Genomic DNA, 11,570 nt, shown 5'->3' on the forward strand with positions numbered 1-11,570 from the left:
CAAATCATGTAATCAAATCCTTGGCCTTGTAATCAGATATTTTTTTAATTAACTTATTGTATTTGCTTCATATCACATTACTCCAGAATCCATCCTATTACTCCAGATTTGATTTTCTTCTTTATAAAATAAATTCATTGGTAATTCTTTCAGTGAGATTTTGTAAATGATAAATTCTCTCCATTTACTCTGTGCTCTTCATTGCTGCTGATAAACCTACAGAAAAATAAATATCATCCCATTAATCTTTTTTCTCTTTGGAAATAGATGGATAAACAGTGGAAACAGTGAGAAAGACTTTATTTTCTTGGGCTCCAATATCACTGCAGATGGTGACTGCAGCCATGAAATTAAAAGATGCTTACTCCTTGGAAGAAAAGTTATGACCAACCTAGACAGCATATTAAAAAGCACAGATGTTACTTTGCCAACAAAGGTCCATCTAGTCAAGGCTATGGTTTTTCCAGTAGTCATGTATGGATGTGAGAGTTGGACTATAAAGCAAGGTGAGTGCCAAAGAATTGATGCTTTTGAACTGTGGTGCTGGAGAAGATTCTTGAGAGTCCCTTGGACTGCAAGGAGATCCAACCATAAAGGAAATCAGTCCTGAATGTTCACTGGAAGGACTGATGTTGAAGCTGAAACTCCAATAATTTGGCCACCTGATGCAAAGAACTGACTCATTGGAAAAGAACCTGATGCTGGGAAAGATTGAAGGTGGGAGGAGAAGGGGACAACAGAGGATGAGATGGTTTGATGGCATCACCGACTCAATGGAAATGAGTTAGGGTAAACTCTGGGATTTGGTGATAGACAGAGAGGCCTGGCATGCTGCAGTCCATGGGGTCACAAAAAGTAGGACACAACTGAGCAATTGAACTGAACTGAAGATCTCCTCTTGGTTTTTGACCTTCTGCAATTCACTATGATGTGTCTAGCTGTGATTGTTTTTACAATTTCCATTATTACTTACAAATCTTACAGTTTAGGATTCATGTCTTTTACCATTTCTAAAATTTCTCCAATTATTTCTTTCATTATTTCATCTTCCTCATTATTTCCAGTCTCTTCTAGAAGTCTTTTTAGACACACATGTGGCCTGCTTCTGGAGAAGGCAATAGCAACCCACTCCAGTACTCTAGCTTGGACAATCCCATGGACGGAGGAGCCTGGTAGGCTGCAGTCCATGGGGTCGCTAAGAGTCGGACATGACTGAGCAACTTCACTTTCACTTTTCCCTTTCATGCACTGGAGAAGGAAATGGCAACCCACTCCAGTGTTCTTGCCTGGAGAATCCCAGGGACTGGGGAGCCTGGCGGGCTGCTGTCTATGGGGTCGCACAGAGTTAGACACGACTGAAGCAACTTAGCAGCAGCAGCAGCAGTGGCCTGCTTCTCATCTCTATTCTGTTATTAACTCTTATTTTTCACTTCTTTGTGATTCATTCTGAGTAACTTTCTCAGATCTATCTTCTAATTCAGTAATTTTATGTTCAACTATGTTTAATTTACTGTTTATCCCTCTTCTAAATTGTTCATTATAAATTTTGTTTCCTTTCCAAGAAATTTCATTTGGTCCTTTAAATCTGCCTGTTCTTTTCCCTAGTATTACACTTTTTCTTACGTTTTCAAGTCCTCCATACATCTTTTTAATCATTTTAAATAGATTTATATTCTCTTTCAGACTGTTGCTCTATCATCTGAAGTTCCTGGGTGGTCTAATCTTGCTTATGCTTGTAAGTTCCAACTCTCATTTACATTGGATCATTCCTCTGATACTTAGATTTTTATTGTGAGAGCATATTTATCAGGGATTCTTTTTTAAAGACTTCTATTTATTTATTTGGCCATGCCACATGGCTTATGGGATCTTAATTCCCCAACCAGGGATTGAACTCAGGCCCTTGGAAGTGAAAGTGGGGAGTCCCAGCCACTGGACCACCAAGGAATTCCCCAGGGATTCATCAAGTATGGCCTGATAGTGGGGGGGTATCCCTCCTGAATGCACTACATTCACTCCTGTCAGGGATTCCAGGAGTATCGTTGGCATAGAGCTTCATTTTTAGCTTAACTTCTTAATGTGGGGTACCAAATATGATAAATTCACATTCCAATCCATTTCTTTTTGCACCCAAGCCAAGGCAAATAGAAAAATACTTTGACACCTCCCTGGGCTATGGGTAGTTTACTTTTCTGGTCCAACTTTTCCTTAAATATGTGGTTCTATAGGATTCTCAGATTTGTATAGTTGTCTCAGTTCCACTCTTCCAACTCTCTTGAACCAAAGTTCCTACTGCCTGTTTGCAAGTCAGACCCAGATCCCTGAAACCAAAACCCCACAACAACATCAGTGCACCAACTCATCACTGACTGCATTAGTCTTTCATTCCATCTTTGCTTCCAACACCTAGAAATTTCCCTTTTTCCCCCCTGCCACTTCAGATATTAACTCAACCTAACTTTGCTACATTTGTCCACAAGGAAAGGCCATGTGAAGATACAGGAAGAGAGCTTTCACAAAAAAATGATCATGATGGCATCTTGATACTGGACTTCCAACCTTCAGAACTTCAAGGAAAAATAAAGTTTTGTTGTTCAAGCCATATAATCTGTGGTATTTTACTATAAAAACCTGAGCTGACTAATACATTGGATAAATAAAATACATTATGCTTCTCCTCTTGAATTCTTTAAAATATGTTTGATAGTTAAAAGCCAAAGATCATCACACTGTCTGAATAAGTTTACAATGTACACAGAGATAATACATAAGACAACTAGTAACATAAAGAAGAGATGATAAAAGTACTTATATATAAGTTCTACAAGTCAACAGAAGTAGTAAAATTCTGGATTCTAAACAGATGGTGAGGAATATGTTTAGTGCAATCCCTAGGGTAACTACTGTATCACAACAGACAAATTAAAATGGAATACTAAGAACACCATAAATAACCCAAAAGACAGGAAAGGTAAAAAGAGAAAAAACAAAAATAAATAATAAGGCAGTAGACCAGAATTCAAACAATTACTGCATTAATAACAAGTATAGTCTAAACACACCTATTGTAAGAAAGAGATTGTAGGGATGTGTAAAAATGACCAACATTATGCTGTCTGCAAGAAACTCACATCAAATATGTGTAGATAAAAGAAGAACGAAACAACATATACAATGCAAACACTAATCAAGACAAATCTTGCGCATCTACATTAATACCAAGTAGAACAGACTTCTGAGCCAAAACAATTGCCAGCAATAAAGAGGAGTATTACCTGAGGGCAAACCAGTCAATGCCCAGAGAAGACACAGCAATTCTAAATGAGCAAGCACCAAATAGCAGAGGTTCAACATACATGAAGCAGAAACTGACAGAACTGCAAGTAAAGCCAGAAACTCCACAATTATAGCTGGAGACTTCAGCACTCCTCACACAATAACTGACAGAACTAGCAGAGAGAACATTGTTAGAAGCCGAACCAATAACCAGCATGACCTGACACTTGTAAGACATTCCACCCAAGAGCAAACTAGACATTCCTTTCAAGTATACATGGAACATTTACCAACATATACCATATTGTGGCTTACGTAAGAAAGTTCTAAAAATTTCTAAAATCTAAAAAATATAAAGTATGTGCTAGTATAGACTAGAAATCAACAACAGAGAGGTAAAAGTAAAATCTCCAAACACTTGGAAATTAAACAACACACCTCTGAATAATACAGCTGTCGAAGACATTTCAAGCAAAATTAGTAAATATTTTAGACTGAATAACAATGAAAATACAGCATATCAAAATTTGAAGAATAAAGTTACAGCAGCACTTAAAAGGAAATTTATAGTATTAAATACTTATATTAGAAAAGAAGAAAGATTTCAATCAGAAATCTAAGTTTACACCTTAAGAAATTCAAAAAAGAAAAGATTAAAAAGAAGGAAATAATAAAGATAACTGAAATCAATGAAGTTTAAAAATAAAATCAATGAAACCTACATCTGGTTCTTTGAAAAGATGAATAAAATTGATAAACCTCTAACAAGAAAAAGAAAGAAGATATAAACTAACAATACCAGGAATGAAACAAGAAATATCACTACATATACTGCAGATATTAAAAGTGAATAGAGGAATACTACAAACAACTCTATGAGCATGAAATAAACAAATCTGATGAAGCAATCAATTCCTTAAAATCCAAAAACTAAAAAAACTTGCCAAGAGGAAACAGATAAACTATATACTTTCATAAGTACAGATAAAATGTTTTTATTATTAGGACCTTCCAAAAAAGAAATCTCTGGGCCAGAATGACTTCACTGGTTTACCCGGTGAAATAACTAAAAAAGAAATTAAAGAAGGAATAGAGACAACATAGATTCTACACAATCTCTTCCAGAAAACAGAAGCAAAGAGAACACTTTTCAACACATTTTGTGATTCCAGCATTATCCTGATACTAAAGCCAGACAAAGACAGTGTAAGAAAGTTACAAACCAAAATTCCTCATGCACATAAATACAAAAGTACTCAACCAAATATTTTCAAACTGAATCCAGTAACATATAAAACAAACAACACACCACAACCAAATGGGCATAACCCAAGAAATGCAAGGCTGGCTTCAATATTTTAAAATCATCCCAGGACATGTTAGCAAAAATGGCAAAATAATAACTTTTTTAAAAAACTCTCTTCCATGAAATCAATTAAGACATTTGCAAAAAGTGTTGTAATCAACTTTCTCAAAGCTATGGAAATTAACCAAAGGCTTATTAGCAATCTGAGGAGCATACAGTCAAGAAAAACGGCCACATCTTGGTAAGAAAGGCAAGACGTGGTGTTTTAACTTGCCCAATCCTCATACCCTTCTCCCCGGTTCTGACGTAGCCTTGAAAACCAAAAGTCCACTATCATAATGAAAACCAGCAACCTGGAAGCCACCTGGTAGGGCAAAGAATGAAATGAGGGCTCTTTTAAAGTTCCATTCCCAGAGAATAGTCATTATTTAAGCTGACTAGTGGTTCCTTACAAAACTCCACTCACAAGGCTGTCTTTATCTATTCATTATCCAAATCTGAACAGAAGCTCACCAAGTAAAAACAGCTTTTCCCCATGGGTATTTGTTAAAAATAATCACAGGCAATTACTGAACATGACTATCTGAGTTTGTGGATAACAACTGGCAGACCACAGGCTAATCAATGCGCTTAAAAGAGAAAGTTGGATTATGAGATGTTAGCAGATGGCTTTGGAAGGCTCTGACCCCTTCCTGGGCATCTAGAAGGCCATACATACATGATACTCAGAAGACACCTGAGAAGGTCCTCAACTCACACATCTGCTTCATGACAGCCTGAAGTAAAGGCAAAGGTGGATATGGCTTTGAGTTATATGTATGCAACAACACCCACACAAAGTCCCCTGGCAAAAACTGGGAGACTTACAGGTTACAGAGATCGAAGGAAATCACTATGAAATCATTAGCTGACCAATAAGCTAACTGAAGAGAGACTTCAGTATCTTATACACACACACACACACAAAAACAGACTTTACAGAATTAGTTCAGAAAAGTCACTGAATATGCAAACAGTGGCAAAAGCAAATAGCAACACCAACAAACACCAGGCAGGATGGGAGAATCTGAACTCCAGAGTTTCCACATATTATCACTTAATATTCCAGTTATCAACAAAGAATTACATGACATGCTAAGAAACAAGAAAGCATGGCCCACACAGAGGCAAAGAAGAGTCAACAGAAACTGTGCCTGAGAAAATCCAGATACTGGGCTTATTAGAAAAAGTCTTTACATCAGCTATGTTAAGTACGCTTTTAAAAAACTAAAGGAAACAATTTACAATGAAATAAAGGAATACATGAGGACAATGTCTCACCAAATAAATAATATCCATTCAAAGATATATTTTAAAATAGAAATCCTAAATTTAAAAAGTATAATAATTGAAATGAAAACTTCACTAATGAGGTATTCAACAGCCAATTTAAGCAGGCAAAAGAAAGAATCATTCAAGTTAAAGACAGGTCTCTTGAAATTATCCAGTCTGAGGATCAGAAAGAAAAAACAATGAAGAAAATGAACAGAGTCTCAGACACCTGTGGGACAACATGGATTGTACCAATACATGCACAATGGGAGAGGAGAGAAAGGGGCAAAGGGATTATTTGAAGAAATGGTCAAAAACTTCCAAAACTGATAAAAGACATGAATCTATACACCTAAGAAGCTCAACAAACTCCATGAAGATAAGCTAAAAGAGATTCACACTAAGACAATGTATGTCAAAGTGTCAAAGGTCAAAAAAGAGAGAGAGACTCTTGAAAGCAGCAAGAAGTGACTTGTCACACACAAGAGCTCCTCAGTAAGACAAATAGCTGACTTCTCCTCGGGAACCACTGAGGCCAGAAGGCTGTGCGATGATGTATGTAAACTGTTAAAAGAAAAAACCATCAACCAATGGTTTTAGATTTGCCAAAGCTGTCCTTTAAAAATGAAAGAGAACTTAATACAGTTCCAGATAAACAAAACCTAAGGATCTCTTTGCTGTCCTACTGTCCTTCAAAAAATTCTGTCCTACAAAAAAAACACTGTCCTACAAAAAATTCTAAAGGAATCTTTCAGCTCAAAATGAAAAGATACAAGACAGTAACTTGAAACCATATGAAAATCAAAGAACGACAGTAAACATAGGCACAAAAGTAAATATAAAAGCCAGTAGTATTTTTATTGGAGAAGGCGATGGCACCCCACTCCAGTACTCTTGCCTGGAAAATCCCATGGACGGAGGAGCCTGGTATGCTGCAGTCCAGGGGGTCGCGAAGAGTCGGACACGACTGAACAACTTAGCAGCAGCAGCAGTATTTTTACTCTGTAATTCATCTTGTTTTTTATATGACTTTAAAAAAGATACAAACAATAATTATAAAACTACAAAGTTAATTGGATACACTATGTATAAAGACATAACTTGTGACAATAAGAACATTCAGCTTGGGGCACAAGTTGTAAATAAGCAGAGTTTTTATTGAAACTAAAATCATATAATTTCAAACTTGATTATTATAAAGCTATATGCTAATGACAATCTCCAGGGTAATCACTTGATAAAAAATGAATGTATATATACATAAAGGAATGAAAAAGTAACAAAATGGCACACTAGAAAAAAATCAATCAATCATAAATGACAGTAATGTAGAAAGCAACAGCAAAAAGGTATGACAAACAAGAAACAGAGAACAAAATAGCAGAACTAAGCCCTTCTTCTTAAGAATTAACAACACAAAATGAATTTGTTTAAGCGCAATCTATAAGAGATTCACTTTAGGTCCAGACATACAAATAGGTTGAAAATGAAAAGATACTCCATGCAAATAGCAATCAATAGAGACCTGAGGTGGTTATACTTAAGTCAAAAAAAAGAGAAAAGACATTACAAGACATTATATTATAATGTATATAATTTTAGACTGGGCTTCCCTAGTAGCTCTGAAGGTAAAGAATCTGCCTGCAATGAGAGAGATCTGTGTTCCATCCCTGGGGTGGGACGATCCCCAGTATTCTTGCCTGGAGAATCCCGTGGACAGAGGAGCCTGGCGGGCTACAGTCCATGAAGTCACGAAGAGTCTGACAAGACTCAGCAACTAGTCACAGCACAGCACATAGATTAATGATGTTACATACTGATTAAGAGTCAATTAATTAAGAAGATGACACAGCTATAAACATAAGCACGACTAAGTACAGCACAACAGAAGAGCTCCAAAACATATGAAGTGAAAACTAGAAGATTAAAGAGATAAATAGTTCTCCAAGAACAGCAGAAGACTTCAATATCCTACTCTGAATAATGGACAGAATAACAGATCAATAAAGAAATACGACATGAATAACACAACACAAGAAACTAGACCTAACTGAATTATAGCAGACACTCCACCCAACAACAACAAAAGACACATTTTGCTCAAGTACATATGGAACACTCTCTAATATATGTTAAGCCATAAAATAAGTCCCAATAAATCTTAAAAGACTGAAAGCATACAGAGTCTTTTTTACTATGATGGAATGAAACTAAAAATCAATAATTGAAGGAAAACTAGAAAATTCACAATCACATGTCAAAGTTAAACAATATGCTCAAAAGAGAATTACAAGGAAAATTAGAAAATATTTGGGGATAAGTGAAAGTGAAAGCACAGCATACCAAAACTTGAGATGCAGTGAAAGCAGGGTTCAGAGTTTCCTGCCATCCAGAGCTATAAATTACAGGTCTGTGTTAAAAAAAAAAAAATTACAAATCAATAACCTAACTTCATGTCTTAAGAAACAAGAAAAAGAAGATTAAGTTAAACCCAAGCTCAGAAGAATGAAAAAAATAAAGATCAGAGCACAGATAAATGAAATGGAGAATACAAAAGCAATAGAAAGAATTAAGGAAATCAAAAGGTGGTTTTTTAAAAAGATCAATAAAATTGACAAAGAAAAACATAGAAGACTAAAATTATTAAAATCAAGGGAAAAACAGGGGACATCAATAAAGACTTTGTGAAAAATTAGAAGGATTATAAGAGAATACTACAAACAACTGCATACCAACTAGATAACCTAGATGAAACGGAGAAATTCCCAGAAACACATGAACTATCAAAACTAACACAAGAATAAGTAGAAAAACTCTGAAGGGACCTATAGCAAGTAAAGAAATTTAATCAGTAATCAAAAACAAAATGAGAGGCATCCACACTGGAAATTAAGTAAAACTATCTGCAGGTGACATGATTTGCATATTGAAAATCCTAAGGCATTCACAAAAGAACCAACAGAGTAAATAAATGGATTCAGAAAGGCTGCAGGATAGCAGATCAACTGCTATTGCTCAAGTACATATGGATCAAGTCTATTTCTTGATCAAGTCTATTTCTATGTATTAGGAATGAGTAATTTAAAAGGAAATTAAGCAAATAATTCCATTTACAGTAACATAAAAAAGAATAAAATATTCAGCAACAAACTTAACACAAGCACAATTCCTGCACACTAAAAACTATAACATAATTGAAAGAAAGTTAAAACACCAAAATAAATAGAAAGTCATTTCCTATTGTAGATTAGGAGACAAATGCTGTTAAGATGTCAATATTCCCCAAATTGATCTACACATTGATGCCAAACTACTACCTGCCGTTTTTGCAAAATTTAAAAAAGATGATCCTAAAATTTATGTGCAAATACAAGAGACCTTAAATAGCCAAATCAATGTTGTTTGAAAAAAAAAAAGTTTAAAGTATTCACACGTCCCAATTTCAAAATTCACCACAAAGTTACAATAATCCAGACTGTAGTAGACATACACATCAATGGAGTAAAATTGACAGTCCAGAAAAAACAAGATGGTGTCAAGGAGGAGGAGTGCAAAGGTGGGAGGATAATAAACTTTTCTGCCAAAGCATAAACAAAGGTACCCGAGATGTAACTCAGCAGGTGTACAGCTTTGGCATGCTTTAAAATCTGAGCAGCAGGAAGGGCGTGTCCAAAAACATGGTCTCCAGGTGAGGCCTATTCTACTCTAAGGAACTTCCCTGACTCAAGATTCTCCTCAGCAAAGCCCCGGGGCTGGGGCTTTCTTTACAGTCCCACTCTCACATCCATACGTAACTACTGGATAAACCATAGCTTTGACTAGACGGACCTTTGTTGGCAAAGTAATGTCTCTGCTTTTTAATATGCTGTCTAGGTTGGTCATAGCTTTTCTTCAAGGAGCAAGAGTCTTTTAATTTCATGGCTGCAATCACCATCTGCAGTGATTTCAGAGCCCAAGAAAATAAAGCCTGTCACTGTTTCCATTGTTTCCCCATCTATTTGCCATGAAGTGATGGGACAGGATGCCATGATCTTAGTTTTCTGAATGTTGAGTTTTAAGCCAGCTTTTTCACTCTCCTCTTTCACTTTCTTTTTTTTTTTTTTAATAAATTTATTTATTTTAGTTGACGGCTAATTACTTTACAATATTGTAGTGGCTTTTGCCATACATTGACATGAATCAGCCATGGGTTTACATGTATTCCCCATCGGGAACCCCCCTCCCACCTACCTACCCATCCCATCCCTCTGGGTCATCCCATTGCCCCAGCCCTGAGCATTTGTCTCGTGCATCGAACATGGAATGGTGTTCTGTTTCACATATGATAATATACATGTTTCAATGCCATTGTCCCAGAACATCCCACCCTCACCTTCTCCCTCAGAGTCCATAAGACTGTTCTATGCATCTGTGTCTCTTATTCTGTCTTGCATATAGGGTTATCATTACCATCTTTCAAATTCCGTATATATGCATTAGTATACTGTATTGGTGTTTTTCTTTCTGGCTTACTTCACTCTGTATAATGGGCTCCAGTTACACCCATCTCAATAGAACCGATTCAAATGTATTTTTTTAATGGCTGAGTAATATTCCATTGTGTATATGTACCACAGCTTCCTTATCCATTTGTCTGCTGATGGACATCTAGGTTGCTTCCATGTTCTGGCTATTGTAAACAGTGCTGCGGTGAACATTGGGGTACACGCGTCTCTTTCAATTCTGGTTTCCTCGGTGCGAATGCCCAGCAGTGGGATTGCTGGGTCATATGGCAGTTCTATTCCCAGTTTTTTAAGGAATCTCCACACTGTTCTCCATAGTGGCTGTACTAGTTTGCATTCCCACCAACAGTGTAAGAGGGTTCCCTTTTCTCCACACGCTCTCCAGCATTTATTGCTTGTAGACTTTTGGATAGCAGCCATTCTGACTGGTGTCAAATGGTACCTCATTGTGGTTTTGATTTGCATTTCTCTAATAATGAGTGATGTTGAGCATCTTTTCATGTGTTTGTTAGCCATCTGTATGTCTTCTTTGGAGAAATGTCTGTTTAGTTCTTTGGCCCATTTTTTGATTGGGTCGTTTATTTTTCTGGAATTGAGCTGCAGGAGTTGCTTGTATATTTTTGAGATTAATTGTTTGTCTGTTGCTTCGTTTGCTATTATTTTCTCCCATTCTGAAGGCTGTCTTTTCACCTTGTTTATAGTTTCCTTTGTTGTGCAAAAGCTTTTAATTTTAATTAGGTCCCATTTGTTTATTTTTGCTTTTATTTCCAATATTCTGGGGGGTGGGTCATGGAGGATCCTGCTGTGATTTATGTCGGAGAGTGTTTTGCCTATGTTTTCCTCTAGGAGTTTTATAGTTTCTGGTCTTACGTTTAGATCTTTAATCCATTTTGAGTTTATTTTTGTGTATGGTGTTAGAAAGTGTTCTAGTTTCATTCTTTTACAAGTGGTTGACCAGTTTTCCCAGCACCACTTGTTAAAGAGATTGTCTTTTCTCCATTGTATATTCTTGCCTCCTTTGTCAAAGATAAGGTGTCCATAGGTGCGTGGATTTATCTCTGGGCTTTCTATTTTGTTCCATTGATCTATATTTCTATCTTTGTGCCAGTACCATACTGTCTTGATGACTGTGGCTTTCTAGTAGAGCCTGAAGTCAGGCAGGTTGATTCCTCCAG

General features: G+C 36.4%; 1 protein-coding gene across 2 annotated transcripts in view; it reads right to left on the reverse strand.

Moving 5' to 3' along the window:
* The window catches only part of OBSCN (obscurin, cytoskeletal calmodulin and titin-interacting RhoGEF), a 237,167-nt gene that overhangs the window by 204,318 nt on the left and 21,279 nt on the right, over nt 1-11,570 (reverse strand). The window lies entirely within an intron of this gene.

Source organism: Giraffa tippelskirchi, chromosome 6, assembly GCF_054371585.1.
Source record: "Giraffa tippelskirchi isolate mGirTip1 chromosome 6, T2T-mGirTip1v1.2.pri, whole genome shotgun sequence".
Lineage (NCBI taxonomy): Eukaryota > Metazoa > Chordata > Mammalia > Artiodactyla > Giraffidae > Giraffa > Giraffa tippelskirchi.